At 44.7% G+C, this 21686-nt stretch overlaps 37 non-coding genes across 37 annotated transcripts; all 37 read right to left on the bottom strand.

Moving 5' to 3' along the window:
• Window positions 1–451: 451 nt before the first annotated feature.
• Trnaa-agc (transfer RNA alanine (anticodon AGC)) lies at window positions 452–524 on the bottom strand. Its single transcript has one exon. It is a non-coding gene; the product is annotated as a tRNA-Ala (tRNA).
• Window positions 525–1351: 827 nt separating this feature from the next.
• On the bottom strand, window positions 1352–1424 carry Trnaa-agc (transfer RNA alanine (anticodon AGC)). The gene has a single exon. It is a non-coding gene; the product is annotated as a tRNA-Ala (tRNA).
• Window positions 1425–1815: 391 nt separating this feature from the next.
• On the bottom strand, window positions 1816–1888 carry Trnaa-agc (transfer RNA alanine (anticodon AGC)). Its single transcript has one exon. It is a non-coding gene; the product is annotated as a tRNA-Ala (tRNA).
• Window positions 1889–2743: 855 nt separating this feature from the next.
• Window positions 2744–2816, bottom strand: Trnaa-agc (transfer RNA alanine (anticodon AGC)). Its single transcript has one exon. It is a non-coding gene; the product is annotated as a tRNA-Ala (tRNA).
• An 827-nt stretch (window positions 2817–3643) lies between these two features.
• Trnaa-agc (transfer RNA alanine (anticodon AGC)) lies at window positions 3644–3716 on the bottom strand. The gene has a single exon. It is a non-coding gene; the product is annotated as a tRNA-Ala (tRNA).
• Window positions 3717–4543: 827 nt separating this feature from the next.
• On the bottom strand, window positions 4544–4616 carry Trnaa-agc (transfer RNA alanine (anticodon AGC)). The gene has a single exon. It is a non-coding gene; the product is annotated as a tRNA-Ala (tRNA).
• An 855-nt stretch (window positions 4617–5471) lies between these two features.
• Trnaa-agc (transfer RNA alanine (anticodon AGC)) lies at window positions 5472–5544 on the bottom strand. Its single transcript has one exon. It is a non-coding gene; the product is annotated as a tRNA-Ala (tRNA).
• Window positions 5545–5909: 365 nt separating this feature from the next.
• Window positions 5910–5982, bottom strand: Trnaa-agc (transfer RNA alanine (anticodon AGC)). Its single transcript has one exon. It is a non-coding gene; the product is annotated as a tRNA-Ala (tRNA).
• A 391-nt stretch (window positions 5983–6373) lies between these two features.
• Window positions 6374–6446, bottom strand: Trnaa-agc (transfer RNA alanine (anticodon AGC)). The gene has a single exon. It is a non-coding gene; the product is annotated as a tRNA-Ala (tRNA).
• Window positions 6447–7273: 827 nt separating this feature from the next.
• On the bottom strand, window positions 7274–7346 carry Trnaa-agc (transfer RNA alanine (anticodon AGC)). Its single transcript has one exon. It is a non-coding gene; the product is annotated as a tRNA-Ala (tRNA).
• Window positions 7347–8201: 855 nt separating this feature from the next.
• Trnaa-agc (transfer RNA alanine (anticodon AGC)) lies at window positions 8202–8274 on the bottom strand. Its single transcript has one exon. It is a non-coding gene; the product is annotated as a tRNA-Ala (tRNA).
• A 365-nt stretch (window positions 8275–8639) lies between these two features.
• On the bottom strand, window positions 8640–8712 carry Trnaa-agc (transfer RNA alanine (anticodon AGC)). Its single transcript has one exon. It is a non-coding gene; the product is annotated as a tRNA-Ala (tRNA).
• A 391-nt stretch (window positions 8713–9103) lies between these two features.
• Trnaa-agc (transfer RNA alanine (anticodon AGC)) lies at window positions 9104–9176 on the bottom strand. The gene has a single exon. It is a non-coding gene; the product is annotated as a tRNA-Ala (tRNA).
• A 391-nt stretch (window positions 9177–9567) lies between these two features.
• Trnaa-agc (transfer RNA alanine (anticodon AGC)) lies at window positions 9568–9640 on the bottom strand. Its single transcript has one exon. It is a non-coding gene; the product is annotated as a tRNA-Ala (tRNA).
• Window positions 9641–10031: 391 nt separating this feature from the next.
• Window positions 10032–10104, bottom strand: Trnaa-agc (transfer RNA alanine (anticodon AGC)). Its single transcript has one exon. It is a non-coding gene; the product is annotated as a tRNA-Ala (tRNA).
• Window positions 10105–10959: 855 nt separating this feature from the next.
• Trnaa-agc (transfer RNA alanine (anticodon AGC)) lies at window positions 10960–11032 on the bottom strand. Its single transcript has one exon. It is a non-coding gene; the product is annotated as a tRNA-Ala (tRNA).
• Window positions 11033–11397: 365 nt separating this feature from the next.
• Window positions 11398–11470, bottom strand: Trnaa-agc (transfer RNA alanine (anticodon AGC)). Its single transcript has one exon. It is a non-coding gene; the product is annotated as a tRNA-Ala (tRNA).
• Window positions 11471–11861: 391 nt separating this feature from the next.
• On the bottom strand, window positions 11862–11934 carry Trnaa-agc (transfer RNA alanine (anticodon AGC)). The gene has a single exon. It is a non-coding gene; the product is annotated as a tRNA-Ala (tRNA).
• Window positions 11935–12325: 391 nt separating this feature from the next.
• Trnaa-agc (transfer RNA alanine (anticodon AGC)) lies at window positions 12326–12398 on the bottom strand. The gene has a single exon. It is a non-coding gene; the product is annotated as a tRNA-Ala (tRNA).
• Window positions 12399–12789: 391 nt separating this feature from the next.
• Trnaa-agc (transfer RNA alanine (anticodon AGC)) lies at window positions 12790–12862 on the bottom strand. Its single transcript has one exon. It is a non-coding gene; the product is annotated as a tRNA-Ala (tRNA).
• Window positions 12863–13253: 391 nt separating this feature from the next.
• On the bottom strand, window positions 13254–13326 carry Trnaa-agc (transfer RNA alanine (anticodon AGC)). Its single transcript has one exon. It is a non-coding gene; the product is annotated as a tRNA-Ala (tRNA).
• A 391-nt stretch (window positions 13327–13717) lies between these two features.
• Window positions 13718–13790, bottom strand: Trnaa-agc (transfer RNA alanine (anticodon AGC)). Its single transcript has one exon. It is a non-coding gene; the product is annotated as a tRNA-Ala (tRNA).
• Window positions 13791–14181: 391 nt separating this feature from the next.
• Trnaa-agc (transfer RNA alanine (anticodon AGC)) lies at window positions 14182–14254 on the bottom strand. The gene has a single exon. It is a non-coding gene; the product is annotated as a tRNA-Ala (tRNA).
• Window positions 14255–15081: 827 nt separating this feature from the next.
• Window positions 15082–15154, bottom strand: Trnaa-agc (transfer RNA alanine (anticodon AGC)). Its single transcript has one exon. It is a non-coding gene; the product is annotated as a tRNA-Ala (tRNA).
• Window positions 15155–15517: 363 nt separating this feature from the next.
• Window positions 15518–15590, bottom strand: Trnaa-agc (transfer RNA alanine (anticodon AGC)). The gene has a single exon. It is a non-coding gene; the product is annotated as a tRNA-Ala (tRNA).
• Window positions 15591–15981: 391 nt separating this feature from the next.
• Window positions 15982–16054, bottom strand: Trnaa-agc (transfer RNA alanine (anticodon AGC)). The gene has a single exon. It is a non-coding gene; the product is annotated as a tRNA-Ala (tRNA).
• A 391-nt stretch (window positions 16055–16445) lies between these two features.
• On the bottom strand, window positions 16446–16518 carry Trnaa-agc (transfer RNA alanine (anticodon AGC)). Its single transcript has one exon. It is a non-coding gene; the product is annotated as a tRNA-Ala (tRNA).
• A 391-nt stretch (window positions 16519–16909) lies between these two features.
• Window positions 16910–16982, bottom strand: Trnaa-agc (transfer RNA alanine (anticodon AGC)). Its single transcript has one exon. It is a non-coding gene; the product is annotated as a tRNA-Ala (tRNA).
• A 391-nt stretch (window positions 16983–17373) lies between these two features.
• On the bottom strand, window positions 17374–17446 carry Trnaa-agc (transfer RNA alanine (anticodon AGC)). The gene has a single exon. It is a non-coding gene; the product is annotated as a tRNA-Ala (tRNA).
• An 855-nt stretch (window positions 17447–18301) lies between these two features.
• Trnaa-agc (transfer RNA alanine (anticodon AGC)) lies at window positions 18302–18374 on the bottom strand. Its single transcript has one exon. It is a non-coding gene; the product is annotated as a tRNA-Ala (tRNA).
• Window positions 18375–18737: 363 nt separating this feature from the next.
• Window positions 18738–18810, bottom strand: Trnaa-agc (transfer RNA alanine (anticodon AGC)). The gene has a single exon. It is a non-coding gene; the product is annotated as a tRNA-Ala (tRNA).
• Window positions 18811–19201: 391 nt separating this feature from the next.
• Window positions 19202–19274, bottom strand: Trnaa-agc (transfer RNA alanine (anticodon AGC)). Its single transcript has one exon. It is a non-coding gene; the product is annotated as a tRNA-Ala (tRNA).
• Window positions 19275–19665: 391 nt separating this feature from the next.
• Window positions 19666–19738, bottom strand: Trnaa-agc (transfer RNA alanine (anticodon AGC)). The gene has a single exon. It is a non-coding gene; the product is annotated as a tRNA-Ala (tRNA).
• Window positions 19739–20129: 391 nt separating this feature from the next.
• On the bottom strand, window positions 20130–20202 carry Trnaa-agc (transfer RNA alanine (anticodon AGC)). Its single transcript has one exon. It is a non-coding gene; the product is annotated as a tRNA-Ala (tRNA).
• A 363-nt stretch (window positions 20203–20565) lies between these two features.
• Window positions 20566–20638, bottom strand: Trnaa-agc (transfer RNA alanine (anticodon AGC)). Its single transcript has one exon. It is a non-coding gene; the product is annotated as a tRNA-Ala (tRNA).
• Window positions 20639–21029: 391 nt separating this feature from the next.
• On the bottom strand, window positions 21030–21102 carry Trnaa-agc (transfer RNA alanine (anticodon AGC)). Its single transcript has one exon. It is a non-coding gene; the product is annotated as a tRNA-Ala (tRNA).
• A 363-nt stretch (window positions 21103–21465) lies between these two features.
• Trnaa-agc (transfer RNA alanine (anticodon AGC)) lies at window positions 21466–21538 on the bottom strand. Its single transcript has one exon. It is a non-coding gene; the product is annotated as a tRNA-Ala (tRNA).
• Between the last annotated feature and the right edge of the window lie 148 nt (window positions 21539–21686).

The following is a 21686-nucleotide window of genomic DNA, read 5'->3' as shown; positions in this document are numbered from 1 at the left end:
TATCGATCCCGGTACCTCTCGCATGCTAAGCGAGCGCTCTAACATTTGAGCTAATTCCCCTGACGATCTACAAAGTGTGTCTTCATTAACTGTATTCTTGACAATCAGATTAACCCGTTTGGCGGCATGATAACCGACCGTTATTGTCATGATGGTAACAGACGCGCTGCTTCAGCTTTGTGAAAACATGCTTTCAGGTTGAGGAGTCAGTGTAGGTGTGTGTGCGCGTAGAAATTGAAGTGTTTAGAACCTGACCGAGTCCAGTGAATGCACTGTCTATATGTGAGCCCCAAACAAAGGTAATTTCTTTTGCCCAAGCTGGGTATCAATGCAAGCGTCTCCCACCTGCAAAAATTGCCTTCTCTCATGTGTGCTAGTCCCTCTCTTCATGACATTTGTGAGGGAACAAAAATGAACACGATTGCACAAAAGTATAACATGCAAAAAGAACTGGAGAATCCGGGTATCGATCCCGGTACCTCTCGCATGCTAAGCGAGCGCTCTACCATTTGAGCTAATTCCCCTGACGATCTAAAAAGTGTGTCTTCATTAACTGTATTCTTGACAATCAGATTAACCCGTTTGGCGGCATGATAACCGACCGTTATTGTCATGATGGTAACAGACGCGCTGCTTCAGCTTTGTGAAAACATGCTTTCAGGTTGAGGAGTCAGTGTAGGTGTGTGTGCGCGTAGAAATTGAAGTGTTTAGAACCTGACCGAGTCCAGTGAATGCACTGTCTATATGTGAGCCCCAAACAAAGGTAATTTCTTTTGCCCAAGCTGGGTAATTGCCTTCTCTCATGTGTGCTAGTCCCTCTCTTCATGACATTTGTGAGGGAACAAAAATGAACACGATTGCACAAAAGTATAACATGCAAAAAGAACTGGAGAATCCGGGTATCGATCCCGGTACCTCTCGCATGCTAATCGAGCGCTCTAACATTTGAGCTAATTCCCCTGACGATATACAAAGTGTGTCTTCATTAACTGTATTCTTGACAATCAGATTAACCCGTTTGGCGGCATGATAACCGACCGTTATTGTCATGATGGTAACAGACGCGCTGCTTCAGCTTTGTGAAAACATGCTTTCAGGTTGAGGAGTCAGTGTAGGTGTGTGTGCGCGTAGAAATTGAAGTGTTTAGAACCTGACCGAGTCCAGTGAATGCACTGTCTATATGTGAGCCCCAAACAAAGGTAATTTCTTTTGCCCAAGCTGGGTATCAATGCAAGCGTCTCCCACCTGCAAAAATTGCCTTCTCTCATGTGTTCTAGTCCCTCTCTTCATGACATTTGTGAGGGAACAAAAATGAACACGATTGCACAAAAGTATAACATGCAAAAAGAACTGGAGAATCCGGGTATCGATCCCGGTACCTCTCGCATGCTAAGCGAGCGCTCTACCATTTGAGCTAATTCCCCTGACGATCTACAAAGTGTGTCTTCATTAACTGTATTCTTGACAATCAGATTAACCCGTTTGGCGGCATGATAACCGACCGTTATTGTCATGATGGTAACAGACGCGCTGCTTCAGCTTTGTGAAAACATGCTTTCAGGTTGAGGAGTCAGTGTAGGTGTGTGTGCGCGTAGAAATTGAAGTGTTTAGAACCTGACCGAGTCGAGTGAATGCACTGTCTATATGTGAGCCCCAAACAAAGGTAATTTCTTTTGCCCAAGCTGGGTATCAATGCAAGCGTCTCCCACCTGCAAAAATTGCCTTCTCTCATGTGTGCTAGTCCCTCTCTTCATGACATTTGTGAGGGAACAAAAATGAACACGATTGCACAAAAGTATAACATGCAAAAAGAACTGGAGAATCCGGGTATCGATCCCGGTACCTCTCGCATGCTAAGCGAGCGCTCTACCATTTGAGCTAATTCCCCTGACGATCTAAAAAGTGTGTCTTCATTAACTGTATTCTTGACAATCAGATTAACCCGTTTGGCGGCATGATAACCGACCGTTATTGTCATGATGGTAACAGACGCGCTGCTTCAGCTTTGTGAAAACATGCTTTCAGGTTGAGGAGTCAGTGTAGGTGTGTGTGCGCGTAGAAATTGAAGTGTTTAGAACCTGACCGAGTCCAGTGAATGCACTGTCTATATGTGAGCCCCAAACAAAGGTAATTTCTTTTGCCCAAGCTGGGTATCAATGCAAGCGTCTCCCACCTGCAAAAATTGCCTTCTCTCATGTGTTCTAGTCCCTCTCTTCATGACATTTGTGAGGGAACAAAAATGAACACGATTGCACAAAAGTATAACATGCAAAAAGAACTGGAGAATCCGGGTATCGATCCCGGTACCTCTCGCATGCTAAGCGAGCGCTCAACCATTTGAGCTAATTCCCCTGACGATCTAAAAAGTGTGTCTTCATTAACTGTATTCTTGACAATCAGATTAACCCGTTTGGCGCCATGATAACCGACCGTTATTGTCATGATGGTAACAGACGCGCTGCTTCAGCTTTGTGAAAACATGCTTTCAGGTTGAGGAGTCAGTGTAGGTGTGTGTGCGCGTAGAAATTGAAGTGTTTAGAACCTGACCGAGTCCAGTGAATGCACTGTCTATATGTGAGCCCCAAACAAAGGTAATTTCTTTTGCCCAAGCTGGGTATCAATGCAAGCGTCTCCCACCTGCAAAAATTGCCTTCTCTCATGTGTGCTAGTCCCTCTCTTCATGACATTTGTGAGGGAACAAAAATGAACACGATTGCACAAAAGTATAACATGCAAAAAGAACTGGAGAATCCGGGTATCGATCCCGGTACCTCTCGCATGCTAAGCGAGCGCTCTACCATTTGAGCTAATTCCCCTGACGATCTACAAAGTGTGTCTTCATTAACTGTATTCTTGACAATCAGATTAACCCGTTTGGCGGCATGATAACCGACCGTTATTGTCATGATGGTAACAGACGCGCTGCTTCAGCTTTGTGAAAACATGCTTTCAGGTTGAGGAGTCAGTGTAGGTGTGTGTGCGCGTAGAAATTGAAGTGTTTAGAACCTGACCGAGTCCAGTGAATGCACTGTCTATATGTGAGCCCCAAACAAAGGTAATTTCTTTTGCCCAAGCTGGGTAATTGCCTTCTCTCATGTGTGCTAGTCCCTCTCTTCATGACATTTGTGAGGGAACAAAAATGAACACGATTGCACAAAAGTATAACATGCAAAAAGAACTGGAGAATCCGGGTATCGATCCCGGTACCTCTCGCATGCTAAGCGAGCGCTCTAACATTTGAGCTAATTCCCCTGACGATCTACAAAGTGTGTCTTCATTAACTGTATTCTTGACAATCAGATTAACCCGTTTGGCGGCATGATAACCGACCGTTATTGTCATGATGGTAACAGACGCGCTGCTTCAGCTTTGTGAAAACATGCTTTCAGGTTGAGGAGTCAGTGTAGGTGTGTGTGCGCGTAGAAATTGAAGTGTTTAGAACCTGACCGAGTCGAGTGAATGCACTGTCTATATGTGAGCCCCAAACAAAGGTAATTTCTTTTGCCCAAGCTGGGTATCAATGCAAGCGTCTCCCACCTGCAAAAATTGCCTTCTCTCATGTGTGCTAGTCCCTCTCTTCATGACATTTGTGAGGGAACAAAAATGAACACGATTGCACAAAAGTATAACATGCAAAAAGAACTGGAGAATCCGGGTATCGATCCCGGTACCTCTCGCATGCTAAGCGAGCGCTCTACCATTTGAGCTAATTCCCCTGACGATCTACTAAGTGTGTCTTCATTAACTGTATTCTTGACAATCAGATTAACCCGTTTGGCGGCATGATAACCGACCGTTATTGTCATGATGGTAACAGACGCGCTGCTTCAGCTTTGTGAAAACATGCTTTCAGGTTGAGGAGTCAGTGTAGGTGTGTGTGTGCGTAGAAATTGAAGTGTTTAGAACCTGACCGAGTCCAGTGAATGCACTGTCTATATGTGAGCCCCAAACAAAGGTAATTTCTTTTGCCCAAGCTGGGTAATTGCCTTCTCTCATGTGTGCTAGTCCCTCTCTTCATGACATTTGTGAGGGAACAAAAATGAACACGATTGCACAAAAGTATAACATGCAAAAAGAACTGGAGAATCCGGGTATCGATCCCGGTACCTCTCGCATGCTAAGCGAGCGCTCTAACATTTGAGCTAATTCCCCTGACGATATACAAAGTGTGTCTTCATTAACTGTATTCTTGACAATCAGATTAACCCGTTTGGCGGCATGATAACCGACCGTTATTGTCATGATGGTAACAGACGCGCTGCTTCAGCTTTGTGAAAACATGCTTTCAGGTTGAGGAGTCAGTGTAGGTGTGTGTGCGCGTAGAAATTGAAGTGTTTAGAACCTGACCGAGTCCAGTGAATGCACTGTCTATATGTGAGCCCCAAACAAAGGTAATTTCTTTTGCCCAAGCTGGGTATCAATGCAAGCGTCTCCCACCTGCAAAAATTGCCTTCTCTCATGTGTGCTAGTCCCTCTCTTCATGACATTTGTGAGGGAACAAAAATGAACACGATTGCACAAAAGTATAACATGCAAAAAGAACTGGAGAATCCGGGTATCGATCCCGGTACCTCTCGCATGCTAAGCGAGCGCTCTACCATTTGAGCTAATTCCCCTGACGATCTACAAAGTGTGTCTTCATTAACTGTATTCTTGACAATCAGATTAACCCGTTTGGCGGCATGATAACCGACCGTTATTGTCATGATGGTAACAGACGCGCTGCTTCAGCTTTGTGAAAACATGCTTTCAGGTTGAGGAGTCAGTGTAGGTGTGTGTGCGCGTAGAAATTGAAGTGTTTAGAACCTGACCGAGTCCAGTGAATGCACTGTCTATATGTGAGCCCCAAACAAAGGTAATTTCTTTTGCCCAAGCTGGGTATCAATGCAAGCGTCTCCCACCTGCAAAAATTGCCTTCTCTCATGTGTTCTAGTCCCTCTCTTCATGACATTTGTGAGGGAACAAAAATGAACACGATTGCACAAAAGTATAACATGCAAAAAGAACTGGAGAATCCGGGTATCGATCCCGGTACCTCTCGCATGCTAAGCGAGCGCTCAACCATTTGAGCTAATTCCCCTGACGATCTAAAAAGTGTGTCTTCATTAACTGTATTCTTGACAATCAGATTAACCCGTTTGGCGCCATGATAACCGACCGTTATTGTCATGATGGTAACAGACGCGCTGCTTCAGCTTTGTGAAAACATGCTTTCAGGTTGAGGAGTCAGTGTAGGTGTGTGTGCGCGTAGAAATTGAAGTGTTTAGAACCTGACCGAGTCCAGTGAATGCACTGTCTATATGTGAGCCCCAAACAAAGGTAATTTCTTTTGCCCAAGCTGGGTATCAATGCAAGCGTCTCCCACCTGCAAAAATTGCCTTCTCTCATGTGTGCTAGTCCCTCTCTTCATGACATTTGTGAGGGAACAAAAATGAACACGATTGCACAAAAGTATAACATGCAAAAAGAACTGGAGAATCCGGGTATCGATCCCGGTACCTCTCGCATGCTAAGCGAGCGCTCTACCATTTGAGCTAATTCCCCTGACGATCTACAAAGTGTGTCTTCATTAACTGTATTCTTGACAATCAGATTAACCCGTTTGGCGGCATGATAACCGACCGTTATTGTCATGATGGTAACAGACGCGCTGCTTCAGCTTTGTGAAAACATGCTTTCAGGTTGAGGAGTCAGTGTAGGTGTGTGTGCGCGTAGAAATTGAAGTGTTTAGAACCTGACCGAGTCCAGTGAATGCACTGTCTATATGTGAGCCCCAAACAAAGGTAATTTCTTTTGCCCAAGCTGGGTAATTGCCTTCTCTCATGTGTGCTAGTCCCTCTCTTCATGACATTTGTGAGCACGAACAAAAATGAACACGATTGCACAAAAGTATAACATGCAAAAAGAACTGGAGAATCCGGGTATCGATCCCGGTACCTCTCGCATGCTAAGCGAGCGCTCTACCATTTGAGCTAATTCCCCTGACGATCTAAAAAGTGTGTCTTCATTAACTGTATTCTTGACAATCAGATTAACCCGTTTGGCGGCATGATAACCGACCGTTATTGTCATGATGGTAACAGACGCGCTGCTTCAGCTTTGTGAAAACATGCTTTCAGGTTGAGGAGTCAGTGTAGGTGTGTGTGCGCGTAGAAATTGAAGTGTTTAGAACCTGACCGAGTCCAGTGAATGCACTGTCTATATGTGAGCCCCAAACAAAGGTAATTTCTTTTGCCCAAGCTGGGTATCAATGCAAGCGTCTCCCACCTGCAAAAATTGCCTTCTCTCATGTGTGCTAGTCCCTCTCTTCATGACATTTGTGAGGGAACAAAAATGAACACGATTGCACAAAAGTATAACATGCAAAAAGAACTGGAGAATCCGGGTATCGATCCCGGTACCTCTCGCATGCTAAGCGAGCGCTCTACCATTTGAGCTAATTCCCCTGACGATCTACTAAGTGTGTCTTCATTAACTGTATTCTTGACAATCAGATTAACCCGTTTGGCGGCATGATAACCGACCGTTATTGTCATGATGGTAACAGACGCGCTGCTTCAGCTTTGTGAAAACATGCTTTCAGGTTGAGGAGTCAGTGTAGGTGTGTGTGTGCGTAGAAATTGAAGTGTTTAGAACCTGACCGAGTCCAGTGAATGCACTGTCTATATGTGAGCCCCAAACAAAGGTAATTTCTTTTGCCCAAGCTGGGTAATTGCCTTCTCTCATGTGTGCTAGTCCCTCTCTTCATGACATTTGTGAGGGAACAAAAATGAACACGATTGCACAAAAGTATAACATGCAAAAAGAACTGGAGAATCCGGGTATCGATCCCGGTACCTCTCGCATGCTAAGCGAGCGCTCTAACATTTGAGCTAATTCCCCTGACGATATACAAAGTGTGTCTTCATTAACTGTATTCTTGACAATCAGATTAACCCGTTTGGCGGCATGATAACCGACCGTTATTGTCATGATGGTAACAGACGCGCTGCTTCAGCTTTGTGAAAACATGCTTTCAGGTTGAGGAGTCAGTGTAGGTGTGTGTGCGCGTAGAAATTGAAGTGTTTAGAACCTGACCGAGTCCAGTGAATGCACTGTCTATATGTGAGCCCCAAACAAAGGTAATTTCTTTTGCCCAAGCTGGGTATCAATGCAAGCGTCTCCCACCTGCAAAAATTGCCTTCTCTCATGTGTGCTAGTCCCTCTCTTCATGACATTTGTGAGGGAACAAAAATGAACACGATTGCACAAAAGTATAACATGCAAAAAGAACTGGAGAATCCGGGTATCGATCCCGGTACCTCTCGCATGCTAAGCGAGCGCTCTACCATTTGAGCTAATTCCCCTGACGATCTACAAAGTGTGTCTTCATTAACTGTATTCTTGACAATCAGATTAACCCGTTTGGCGGCATGATAACCGACCGTTATTGTCATGATGGTAACAGACGCGCTGCTTCAGCTTTGTGAAAACATGCTTTCAGGTTGAGGAGTCAGTGTAGGTGTGTGTGCGCGTAGAAATTGAAGTGTTTAGAACCTGACCGAGTCCAGTGAATGCACTGTCTATATGTGAGCCCCAAACAAAGGTAATTTCTTTTGCCCAAGCTGGGTATCAATGCAAGCGTCTCCCACCTGCAAAAATTGCCTTCTCTCATGTGTTCTAGTCCCTCTCTTCATGACATTTGTGAGGGAACAAAAATGAACACGATTGCACAAAAGTATAACATGCAAAAAGAACTGGAGAATCCGGGTATCGATCCCGGTACCTCTCGCATGCTAAGCGAGCGCTCAACCATTTGAGCTAATTCCCCTGACGATCTAAAAAGTGTGTCTTCATTAACTGTATTCTTGACAATCAGATTAACCCGTTTGGCGCCATGATAACCGACCGTTATTGTCATGATGGTAACAGACGCGCTGCTTCAGCTTTGTGAAAACATGCTTTCAGGTTGAGGAGTCAGTGTAGGTGTGTGTGCGCGTAGAAATTGAAGTGTTTAGAACCTGACCGAGTCCAGTGAATGCACTGTCTATATGTGAGCCCCAAACAAAGGTAATTTCTTTTGCCCAAGCTGGGTATCAATGCAAGCGTCTCCCACCTGCAAAAATTGCCTTCTCTCATGTGTGCTAGTCCCTCTCTTCATGACATTTGTGAGGGAACAAAAATGAACACGATTGCACAAAAGTATAACATGCAAAAAGAACTGGAGAATCCGGGTATCGATCCCGGTACCTCTCGCATGCTAAGCGAGCGCTCTACCATTTGAGCTAATTCCCCTGACGATCTACAAAGTGTGTCTTCATTAACTGTATTCTTGACAATCAGATTAACCCGTTTGGCGGCATGATAACCGACCGTTATTGTCATGATGGTAACAGACGCGCTGCTTCAGCTTTGTGAAAACATGCTTTCAGGTTGAGGAGTCAGTGTAGGTGTGTGTGCGCGTAGAAATTGAAGTGTTTAGAACCTGACCGAGTCCAGTGAATGCACTGTCTATATGTGAGCCCCAAACAAAGGTAATTTCTTTTGCCCAAGCTGGGTAATTGCCTTCTCTCATGTGTGCTAGTCCCTCTCTTCATGACATTTGTGAGCACGAACAAAAATGAACACGATTGCACAAAAGTATAACATGCAAAAAGAACTGGAGAATCCGGGTATCGATCCCGGTACCTCTCGCATGCTAAGCGAGCGCTCTACCATTTGAGCTAATTCCCCTGACGATCTAAAAAGTGTGTCTTCATTAACTGTATTCTTGACAATCAGATTAACCCGTTTGGCGGCATGATAACCGACCGTTATTGTCATGATGGTAACAGACGCGCTGCTTCAGCTTTGTGAAAACATGCTTTCAGGTTGAGGAGTCAGTGTAGGTGTGTGTGCGCGTAGAAATTGAAGTGTTTAGAACCTGACCGAGTCCAGTGAATGCACTGTCTATATGTGAGCCCCAAACAAAGGTAATTTCTTTTGCCCAAGCTGGGTATCAATGCAAGCGTCTCCCACCTGCAAAAATTGCCTTCTCTCATGTGTGCTAGTCCCTCTCTTCATGACATTTGTGAGGGAACAAAAATGAACACGATTGCACAAAAGTATAACATGCAAAAAGAACTGGAGAATCCGGGTATCGATCCCGGTACCTCTCGCATGCTAAGCGAGCGCTCTACCATTTGAGCTAATTCCCCTGACGATCTAAAAAGTGTGTCTTCATTAACTGTATTCTTGACAATCAGATTAACCCGTTTGGCGGCATGATAACCGACCGTTATTGTCATGATGGTAACAGACGCGCTGCTTCAGCTTTGTGAAAACATGCTTTCAGGTTGAGGAGTCAGTGTAGGTGTGTGTGTGCGTAGAAATTGAAGTGTTTAGAACCTGACCGAGTCCAGTGAATGCACTGTCTATATGTGAGCCCCAAACAAAGGTAATTTCTTTTGCCCAAGCTGGGTATCAATGCAAGCGTCTCCCACCTGCAAAAATTGTCTTCTCTCATGTGTGCTAGTCCCTCTCTTCATGACATTTGTGAGGGAACAAAAATGAACACGATTGCACAAAAGTATAACATGCAAAAAGAACTGGAGAATCCGGGTATCGATCCCGGTACCTCTCGCATGCTAAGCGAGCGCTCTACCATTTGAGCTAATTCCCCTGACGATCTAAAAAGTGTGTCTTCATTAACTGTATTCTTGACAATCAGATTAACCCGTTTGGCGGCATGATAACCGACCGTTATTGTCATGATGGTAACAGACGCGCTGCTTCAGCTTTGTGAAAACATGCTTTCAGGTTGAGGAGTCAGTGTAGGTGTGTGTGCGCGTAGAAATTGAAGTGTTTAGAACCTGACCGAGTCCAGTGAATGCACTGTCTATATGTGAGCCCCAAACAAAGGTAATTTCTTTTGCCCAAGCTGGGTATCAATGCAAGCGTCTCCCACCTGCAAAAATTGCCTTCTCTCATGTGTGCTAGTCCCTCTCTTCATGACATTTGTGAGGGAACAAAAATGAACACGATTGCACAAAAGTATAACATGCAAAAAGAACTGGAGAATCCGGGTATCGATCCCGGTACCTCTCGCATGCTAAGCGAGCGCTCTACCATTTGAGCTAATTCCCCTGACGATCTACTAAGTGTGTCTTCATTAACTGTATTCTTGACAATCAGATTAACCCGTTTGGCGGCATGATAACCGACCGTTATTGTCATGATGGTAACAGACGCGCTGCTTCAGCTTTGTGAAAACATGCTTTCAGGTTGAGGAGTCAGTGTAGGTGTGTGTGCGCGTAGAAATTGAAGTGTTTAGAACCTGACCGAGTCCAGTGAATGCACTGTCTATATGTGAGCCCCAAACAAAGGTAATTTCTTTTGCCCAAGCTGGGTATCAATGCAAGCGTCTCCCACCTGCAAAAATTGTCTTCTCTCATGTGTGCTAGTCCCTCTCTTCATGACATTTGTGAGGGAACAAAAATGAACACGATTGCACAAAAGTATAACATGCAAAAAGAACTGGAGAATCCGGGTATCGATCCCGGTACCTCTCGCATGCTAAGCGAGCGCTCAACCATTTGAGCTAATTCCCCTGACGATCTAAAAAGTGTGTCTTCATTAACTGTATTCTTGACAATCAGATTAACCCGTTTGGCGCCATGATAACCGACCGTTATTGTCATGATGGTAACAGACGCGCTGCTTCAGCTTTGTGAAAACATGCTTTCAGGTTGAGGAGTCAGTGTAGGTGTGTGTGCGCGTAGAAATTGAAGTGTTTAGAACCTGACCGAGTCCAGTGAATGCACTGTCTATATGTGAGCCCCAAACAAAGGTAATTTCTTTTGCCCAAGCTGGGTATCAATGCAAGCGTCTCCCACCTGCAAAAATTGCCTTCTCTCATGTGTGCTAGTCCCTCTCTTCATGACATTTGTGAGGGAACAAAAATGAACACGATTGCACAAAAGTATAACATGCAAAAAGAACTGGAGAATCCGGGTATCGATCCCGGTACCTCTCGCATGCTAAGCGAGCGCTCTACCATTTGAGCTAATTCCCCTGACGATCTACAAAGTGTGTCTTCATTAACTGTATTCTTGACAATCAGATTAACCCGTTTGGCGGCATGATAACCGACCGTTATTGTCATGATGGTAACAGACGCGCTGCTTCAGCTTTGTGAAAACATGCTTTCAGGTTGAGGAGTCAGTGTAGGTGTGTGTGCGCGTAGAAATTGAAGTGTTTAGAACCTGACCGAGTCCAGTGAATGCACTGTCTATATGTGAGCCCCAAACAAAGGTAATTTCTTTTGCCCAAGCTGGGTAATTGCCTTCTCTCATGTGTGCTAGTCCCTCTCTTCATGACATTTGTGAGCACGAACAAAAATGAACACGATTGCACAAAAGTATAACATGCAAAAAGAACTGGAGAATCCGGGTATCGATCCCGGTACCTCTCGCATGCTAAGCGAGCGCTCTACCATTTGAGCTAATTCCCCTGACGATCTAAAAAGTGTGTCTTCATTAACTGTATTCTTGACAATCAGATTAACCCGTTTGGCGGCATGATAACCGACCGTTATTGTCATGATGGTAACAGACGCGCTGCTTCAGCTTTGTGAAAACATGCTTTCAGGTTGAGGAGTCAGTGTAGGTGTGTGTGCGCGTAGAAATTGAAGTGTTTAGAACCTGACCGAGTCCAGTGAATGCACTGTCTATATGTGAGCCCCAAACAAAGGTAATTTCTTTTGCCCAAGCTGGGTATCAATGCAAGCGTCTCCCACCTGCAAAAATTGCCTTCTCTCATGTGTGCTAGTCCCTCTCTTCATGACATTTGTGAGGGAACAAAAATGAACACGATTGCACAAAAGTATAACATGCAAAAAGAACTGGAGAATCCGGGTATCGATCCCGGTACCTCTCGCATGCTAAGCGAGCGCTCTACCATTTGAGCTAATTCCCCTGACGATCTACTAAGTGTGTCTTCATTAACTGTATTCTTGACAATCAGATTAACCCGTTTGGCGGCATGATAACCGACCGTTATTGTCATGATGGTAACAGACGCGCTGCTTCAGCTTTGTGAAAACATGCTTTCAGGTTGAGGAGTCAGTGTAGGTGTGTGTGTGCGTAGAAATTGAAGTGTTTAGAACCTGACCGAGTCCAGTGAATGCACTGTCTATATGTGAGCCCCAAACAAAGGTAATTTCTTTTGAACAAGCTGGGTATTAATGCAAGCGTCTCCCACCTGCAAAAATTGTCTTCTCTCATGTGTGCTAGTCCCTCTCTTCATGACATTTGTGAGGGAACAAAAATGAACACGATTGCACAAAAGTATAACATGCAAAAAGAACTGGAGAATCCGGGTATCGATCCCGGTACCTCTCGCATGCTAAGCGAGCGCTCTACCATTTGAGCTAATTCCCCTGACGATCTAAAAAGTGTGTCTTCATTAACTGTATTCTTGACAATCAGATTAACCCGTTTGGCGGCATGATAACCGACCGTTATTGTCATGATGGTAACAGACGCGCTGCTTCAGCTTTGTGAAAACATGCTTTCAGGTTGAGGAGTCAGTGTAGGTGTGTGTGCGCGTAGAAATTGAAGTGTTTAGAACCTGACCGAGTCCAGTGAATGCACTGTCTATATGTGAGCCCCAAACAAAGGTAATTTCTTTTGCCCAAGCTGGGTATCAATGCAAGCGTCTCCCACCTGCAAAAATTGCCTTCTCTCATGTGTGCTAGTCCCTCTCTTCATGACATTTGTGAGGGAACAAAAATGAACACGATTGCACAAAAGTATAACATGCAAAAAGAACTGGAGAATCCGGGTATCGATCCCGGTACCTCTCGCATGCTAAGCGAGCGCTCTACCATTTGAGCTAATTCCCCTGACGATCTACTAAGTGTGTCTTCATTAACTGTATTCTTGACAATCAGATTAACCCGTTTGGCGGCATGATAACCGACCGTTATTGTCATGATGGTAACAGACGCGCTGCTTCAGCTTTGTGAAAACATGCTTTCAGGTTGAGGAGTCAGTGTAGGTGTGTGTGCGCGTAGAAATTGAAGTGTTTAGAACCTGACCGAGTCCAGTGAATGCACTGTCTATATGTGAGCCCCAAACAAAGGTAATTTCTTTTGCCCAAGCTGGGTATCAATGCAAGCGTCTCCCACCTGCAAAAATTGTCTTCTCTCATGTGTGCTAGTCCCTCTCTTCATGACATTTGTGAGGGAACAAAAATGAACACGATTGCACAAAAGTATAACATGCAAAAAGAACTGGAGAATCCGGGTATCGATCCCGGTACCTCTCGCATGCTAAGCGAGCGCTCTACCATTTGAGCTAATTCCCCTGACGATCTACAAAGTGTGTCTTCATTAACTGTATTCTTGACAATCAGATTAACCCGTTTGGCGGCATGATAACCGACCGTTATTGTCATGATGGTAACAGACGCGCTGCTTCAGCTTTGTGAAAACATGCTTTCAGGTTGAGGAGTCAGTGTAGGTGTGTGTGCGCGTAGAAATTGAAGTGTTTAGAACCTGACCGAGTCCAGTGAATGCACTGTCTATATGTGAGCCCCAAACAAAGGTAATTTCTTTTGCCCAAGCTGGGTATCAATGCAAGCGTCTCCCACCTGCAAAAATTGCCTTCTCTCATGTGTGCTAGTCCCTCTCTTCATGACATTTGTGAGGGAACAAAAATGAACACGATTGCACAAAAGTATAACATGCAAAAAGAACTGGAGAATCCGGGTATCGATCCCGGTACCTCTCGCATGCTAAGCGAGCGCTCTACCATTTGAGCTAATTCCCCTGACGATCTAAAAAGTGTGTCTTCATTAACTGTATTCTTGACAATCAGATTAACCCGTTTGGCGGCATGATAACCGACCGTTATTGTCATGATGGTAACAGACGCGCTGCTTCAGCTTTGTGAAAACATGCTTTCAGGTTGAGGAGTCAGTGTAGGTGTGTGTGCGCGTAGAAATTGAAGTGTTTAGAACCTGACCGAGTCGAGTGAATGCACTGTCTATATGTGAGCCCCAAACAAAGGTAATTTCTTTTGCCCAAGCTGGGTATCAATGCAAGCGTCTCCCACCTGCAAAAATTGCCTTCTCTCATGTGTGCTAGTCCCTCTCTTCATGACATTTGTGAGGGAACAAAAATGAACACGATTGCACAAAAGTATAACATGCAAAAAGAACTGGAGAATCCGGGTATCGATCCCGGTACCTCTCGCATGCTAAGCGAGCGCTCTACCATTTGAGCTAATTCCCCTGACGATCTAAAAAGTGTGTCTTCATTAACTGTATTCTTGACAATCAGATTAACCCGTTTGGCGGCATGATAACCGACCGTTATTGTCATGATGGTAACAGACGCGCTGCTTCAGCTTTGTGAAAACATGCTTTCAGGTTGAGGAGTCAGTGTAGGTGTGTGTGCGCGTAGAAATTGAAGTGTTTAGAACCTGACCGAGTCCAGTGAATGCACTGTCTATATGTGAGCCCCAAACAAAGGTAATTTCTTTTGCCCAAGCTGGGTAATTGCCTTCTCTCATGTGTGCTAGTCCCTCTCTTCATGACATTTGTGAGGGAACAAAAATGAACACGATTGCACAAAAGTATAACATGCAAAAAGAACTGGAGAATCCGGGTATCGATCCCGGTACCTCTCGCATGCTAAGCGAGCGCTCTAACATTTGAGCTAATTCCCCTGACGATATACAAAGTGTGTCTTCATTAACTGTATTCTTGACAATCAGATTAACCCGTTTGGCGGCATGATAACCGACCGTTATTGTCATGATGGTAACAGACGCGCTGCTTCAGCTTTGTGAAAACATGCTTTCAGGTTGAGGAGTCAGTGTAGGTGTGTGTGCGCGTAGAAATTGAAGTGTTTAGAACCTGACCGAGTCGAGTGAATGCACTGTCTATATGTGAGCCCCAAACAAAGGTAATTTCTTTTGCCCAAGCTGGGTATCAATGCAAGCGTCTCCCACCTGCAAAAATTGCCTTCTCTCATGTGTGCTAGTCCCTCTCTTCATGACATTTGTGAGGGAACAAAAATGAACACGATTGCACAAAAGTATAACATGCAAAAAGAACTGGAGAATCCGGGTATCGATCCCGGTACCTCTCGCATGCTAAGCGAGCGCTCTACCATTTGAGCTAATTCCCCTGACGATCTACAAAGTGTGTCTTCATTAACTGTATTCTTGACAATCAGATTAACCCGTTTGGCGGCATGATAACCGACCGTTATTGTCATGATGGTAACAGACGCGCTGCTTCAGCTTTGTGAAAACATGCTTTCAGGTTGAGGAGTCAGTGTAGGTGTGTGTGCGCGTAGAAATTGAAGTGTTTAGAACCTGACCGAGTCGAGTGAATGCACTGTCTATATGTGAGCCCCAAACAAAGGTAATTTCTTTTGCCCAAGCTGGGTAATTGCCTTCTCTCATGTGTGCTAGTCCCTCTCTTCATGACATTTGTGAGGGAACAAAAATGAACACGATTGCACAAAAGTATAACATGCAAAAAGAACTGGAGAATCCGGGTATCGATCCCGGTACCTCTCGCATGCTAAGCGAGCGCTCTACCATTTGAGCTAATTCCCCTGATGATCTACAAAGTGTGTCTTCATTAACTGTATTCTTGACAATCAGATTAACCCGTTTGGCGGCATGATAACCGACCGTTATTGTCATGATGGTAACAGACGCGCTGCTTCAGCTTTGTGAAAACATGCTTTCAGGTTGAGGAGTCAGTGTAGGTGTGTGTGCGCGTAGAAATTGAAGTGTTTAGAACCTGACCGAGTCGAGTGAATGCACTGTCTATATGTGAGCCCCAAACAAAGGTAATTTCTTTTGCCCAAGCTGGGTATCAATGCAAGCGTCTCCCACCTGCAAAAATTGCCTTCTGTCATGTGTGCTAGTCCCTCTCTTCATGACATTTGTGAGGGAACAAAAATGAACACGATTGCACAAAAGTATAACATGCAAAAAGAACTGGAGAATCCGGGTATCGATCCCGGTACCTCTCGCATGCTAAGCGAGCGCTCTACCATTTGAGCTAATTCCCCTGACGATCTAAAAAGTGTGTCTTCATTAACTGTATTCTTGACAATCAGATTAACCCGTTTGGCGGCATGATAACCGACCGTTATTGTCATGATGGTAACAGACGCGCTGCTTCAGCTTTGTGAAAACATGCTTTCAGGTTGAGGAGTCAGTGTAGGTGTGTGTGCGCGTAGAAATTGAAGTGTTTAGAACCTGACCGAGTCCAGTGAATGCACTGTCTATATGTGAGCCCCAAACAAAGGTAATTTCTTTTGCCCAAGCTGGGTATCAATGCAAGCGTCTCCCACCTGCAAAAATTGCCTTCTCTCATGTGTGCTAGTCCCTCTCTTCATGACATTTGTGAGGGAACAAAAATGAACACGATTGCACAAAAGTATAACATGCAAAAAGAACTGGAGAATCCGGGTATCGATCCCGGTACCTCTCGCATGCTAAGCGAGCGCTCTACCATTTGAGCTAATTCCCCTGACGATCTACAAAGTGTGTCTTCATTAACTGTATTCTTGACAATCAGATTAACCCGTTTGGCGCCATGATAACCGACCGTTATTGTCATGATGGTAACAGACGCGCTGCTTCAGCTTTGTGAAAACATGCTTTCAGGTTGAGGAGTCAGTGTAGGTGTGTGTGCGCGTAGAAATTGAAGTGTTTAGAACCTGACCGAGTCCAGTGAATGCACTGTCTATATGTGAGCCCCAAACAAAGGTAATTTCTTTTGCCCAAGCTGGGTATCAATGCAAGCGTCTCCCACCTGCAAAAATTGCCTTCTCTCATGTGTGCTAGTCCCTCTCTTCATGACATTTGTGAGGGAACAAAAATGAACACGATTGCACAAAAGTATAACATGCAAAAAGAACTGGAGAATCCGGGTATCGATCCCGGTACCTCTCGCATGCTAAGCGAGCGCTCTACCATTTGAGCTAATTCCCCTGACGATCTACAAAGTGTGTCTTCATTAACTGTATTCTTGACAATCAGATTAACCCGTTTGGCGGCATGATAACCGACCGTTATTGTCATGATGGTAACAGACGCGCTGCTTCAGCTTTGTGAAAACATGCTTTCAGGTTGAGGAGTCAGTGTAGGTGTGTGTGTGCGTAGAAATTGAAGTGTTTAGAACCTGACCGAGTCCAGTGAATGCACTGTCTATATGTGAGCCCCAAACAAAGGTAATTTCTTTTGCCCAAGCTGGGTATCAATGCAAGCGTCTCCCACCTGCAAAAATTGTCTTCTCTCATGTGTGCTAGTCCCTCTCTTCATGACATTTGTGAGGGAACAAAAATGAACACGATTGCACAAAAGTATAACATGCAAAAAGAACTGGAGAATCCGGGTATCGATCCCGGTACCTCTCGCATGCTAAGCGAGCGCTCTACCATTTGAGCTAATTCCCCTGACGATCTACAAAGTGTGTCTTCATTAACTGTATTCTTGACAATCAGATTAACCCGTTTGGCGGCATGATAACCGACCGTTATTGTCATGATGGTAACAGACGCGCTGCTTCAGCTTTGTGAAAACATGCTTTCAGGTTGAGGAGTCAGTGTAGGTGTGTGTGCGCGTAGAAATTGAAGTGTTTAGAACCTGACCGAGTCCAGTGAATGCACTGTCTATATGTGAGCCCCAAACAAAGGTAATTTCTTTTGCCCAAGCTGGGTATCAATGCAAGCGTCTCCCACCTGCAAAAATTGCCTTCTCTCATGTGTGCTAGTCCCTCTCTTCATGACATTTGTGAGGGAACAAAAATGAACACGATTGCACAAAAGTATAACATGCAAAAAGAACTGGAGAATCCGGGTATCGATCCCTGTACCTCTCGCATGCTAAGCGAGCGCTCTACCATTTGAGCTAATTCCCCTGACGATCTAAAAAGTGTGTCTTCATTAACTGTATTCTTGACAATCAGATTAACCCGTTTGGCGGCATGATAACCGACCGTTATTGTCATGATGGTAACAGACGCGCTGCTTCAGCTTTGTGAAAACATGCTTTCAGGTTGAGGAGTCAGTGTAGGTGTGTGTGCGCGTAGAAATTGAAGTGTTTAGAACCTGACCGAGTCCAGTGAATGCACTGTCTATATGTGAGCCCCAAACAAAGGTAATTTCTTTTGCCCAAGCTGGGTATCAATGCAAGCGTCTCCCACCTGCAAAAATTGCCTTCTCTCATGTGTGCTAGTCCCTCTCTTCATGACATTTGTGAGGGAACAAAAATGAACACGATTGCACAAAAGTATAACATGCAAAAAGAACTGGAGAATCCGGGTATCGATCCCGGTACCTCTCGCATGCTAAGCGAGCGCTCTACCATTTGAGCTAATTCCCCTGACGATCTACAAAGTGTGTCTTCATTAACTGTATTCTTGACAATCAGATTAACCCGTTTGGCGCCATGATAACCGACCGTTATTGTCATGATGGTAACAGACGCGCTGCTTCAGCTTTGTGAAAACATGCTTTCAGGTTGAGGAGTCAGTGTAGGTGTGTGTGCGCGTAGAAATTGAAGTGTTTAGAACCTGACCGAGTCCAGTGAATGCACTGTCTATATGTGAGCCCCAAACAAAGGTAATTTCTTTTGCCCAAGCTGGGTAATTGCCTTCTCTCATATGTGCTAGTCCCTCTCTTCATGACATTTGTGAGGGAACAAAAATGAACACGATTGCACAAAAGTATAACATGCAAAAAGAACTGGAGAATCCGGGTATCGATCCCGGTACCTCTCGCATGCTAAGCGAGCGCTCTACCATTTGAGCTAATTCCCCTGACCATCTACTAAGTGTGTCTTCATTAACTGTATTCTTGACAATCAGATTAACCCGTTTGGCGGCATGATAACCGACCGTTATTGTCATGATGGTAACAGACGCGCTGCTTCAGCTTTGTGAAAACATGCTTTCAGGTTGAGGAGTCAGTGTAGGTGTGTGTGTGCGTAGAAATTGAAGTGTTTAGAACCTGACCGAGTCCAGTGAATGCACTGTCTATATGTGAGCCCCAAACAAAGGTAATTTCTTTTGCCCAAGCTGGGTATCAATGCAAGCGTCTCCCACCTGCAAAAATTGTCTTCTCTCATGTGTGCTAGTCCCTCTCTTCATGACATTTGTGAGGGAACAAAAATGAACACGATTGCACAAAAGTATAACATGCAAAAAGAACTGGAGAATCCGGGTATCGATCCCGGTACCTCTCGCATGCTAAGCGAGCGCTCTACCATTTGAGCTAATTCCCCTGACGATCTACAAAGTGTGTCTTCATTAACTGTATTCTTGACAATCAGATTAACCCGTTTGGCGGCATGATAACCGACCGTTATTGTCATGATGGTAACAGACGCGCTGCTTCAGCTTTGTGAAAACATGCTTTCAGGTTGAGGAGTCAGTGTAGGTGTGTGTGCGCGTAGAAATTGAAGTGTTTAGAACCTGACCGAGTCCAGTGAATGCACTGTCTATATGTGAGCCCCAAACAAAGGTAATTTCTTTTGCCCAAGCTGGGTATCAATGCAAGCGTCTCCCACCTGCAAAAATTGCCTTCTCTCATGTGTGCTAGTCCCTCTCTTCATGACATTTGTGAGGGAACAAAAATGAACACGATTGCACAAAAGTATAACATGCAAAAAGAACTGGAGAATCCGGGTATCGATCCCGGTACCTCTCGCATGCTAAGCGAGCGCTCTACCATTTGAGCTAATTCCCCTGACGATCTAAAAAGTGTGTCTTCATTAACTGTATTCTTGACAATCAGATTAACCCGTTTGGCGGCATGATAACCGACCGTTATTGTCATGATGGTAACAGACGCGCTGCTTCAGCTTTGTGAAAACATGCTTTCAGGTTGAGGAGTCAGTGTAGGTGTGTGTGCGCGTAGAAATTGAAGTGTTTAGAACCTGACCGAGTCGAGTGAATGCACTGTCTATATGTGAGCCCCAAACAAAGGTAATTTCTTTTGCCCAAGCTGGGTATCAATGCAAGCGTCTCCCACCTGCAAAAATTGCCTTCTCTCATGTGTGCTAGTCCCTCTCTTCATGACATTTGTGAGGGAACAAAAATGAACACGATTGCACAAAAGTATAACATGCAAAAAGAACTGGAGAATCCGGGTATCGATCCCGGTACCTCTCGCATGCTAAGCGAGCGCTCTACCATTTGAGCTAATTCCCCTGACGATCTACAAAGTGTGTCTTCATTAACTGTATTCTTGACAATCAGATTAACCCGTTTGGCGGCATGATAACCGACCGTTATTGTCATGATGGTAACAGACGCGCTGCTTCAGCTTTGTGAAAACATGCTTTCAGGTTGAGGAGTCAGTGTAGGTGTGTGTGCGCGTAGAAATTGAAGTGTTTAGAACCTGACCGAGTCCAGTGAATGCACTGTCTATATGTGAGCCCCAAACAAAGGTAATTTCTTTTGCCCAAGCTGGGTAATTGCCTTCTCTCATGTGTGCTAGTCCCTCTCTTCATGACATTTGTGAGGGAACAAAAATGAACACGATTGCACAAAAGTATAACATGCAAAAAGAACTGGAGAATCCGGGTATCGATCCCGGTACCTCTCGCATGCTAAGCGAGCGCTCTACCATTTGAGCTAATTCCCCTGACGATCTACAAAGTGTGTCTTCATTAACTGTATTCTTGACAATCAGATTAACCCGTTTGGCGCCATGATAACCGACCGTTATTGTCATGATGGTAACAGACGCGCTGCTTCAGCTTTGTGAAAACATGCTTTCAGGTTGAGGAGTCAGTGTAGGTGTGTGTGCGCGTAGAAATTGAAGTGTTTAGAACCTGACCGAGTCGAGTGAATGCACTGTCTATATGTGAGCCCCAAACAAAGGTAATTTCTTTTGCCCAAGCTGGGTATCAATGCAAGCGTCTCCCACCTGCAAAAATTGCCTTCTCTCATGTGTGCTAGTCCCTCTCTTCATGACATTTGTGAGGGAACAAAAATGAACACGATTGCACAAAAGTATAACATGCAAAAAGAACTGGAGAATCCGGGTATCGATCCCGGTACCTCTCGCATGCTAAGCGAGCGCTCTACCATTTGAGCTAATTCCCCTGACGATCTACAAAGTGTGTCTTCATTAACTGTATTCTTGACAATCAGATTAACCCGTTTGGCGGCATGATAACCGACCGTTATTGTCATGATGGTAACAGACGCGCTGCTTCAGCTTTGTGAAAACATGCTTTCAGGTTGAGGAGTCAGTGTAGGTGTGTGTGCGCGTAGAAATTGAAGTGTTTAGAACCTGACCGAGTCGAGTGAATGCACTGTCTATATGTGAGCCCCAAACAAAGGTAATTTCTTTTGCCCAAGCTGGGTAATTGCCTTCTCTCATGTGTGCTAGTCCCTCTCTTCATGACATTTGTGAGGGAACAAAAATGAACACGATTGCACAAAAGTATAACATGCAAAAAGAACTGGAGAATCCGGGTATCGATCCCGGTACCTCTCGCATGCTAAGCGAGCGCTCTACCATTTGAGCTAATTCCCCTGACGATCTACAAAGTGTGTCTTCATTAACTGTATTCTTGACAATCAGATTAACCCGTTTGGCGGCATGATAACCGACCGTTATTGTCATGATGGTAACAGACGCGCTGCTTCAGCTTTGTGAAAACATGCTTTCAGGTTGAGGAGTC

Source organism: Haliotis asinina, chromosome 6, assembly GCF_037392515.1.
Source record: "Haliotis asinina isolate JCU_RB_2024 chromosome 6, JCU_Hal_asi_v2, whole genome shotgun sequence".
Taxonomy (NCBI): Eukaryota; Metazoa; Mollusca; class Gastropoda; order Lepetellida; family Haliotidae; genus Haliotis; species Haliotis asinina.
Note: the sequence above shows the minus strand (reverse complement) of the source record. Positions and strands in the feature narration are given on the sequence as shown.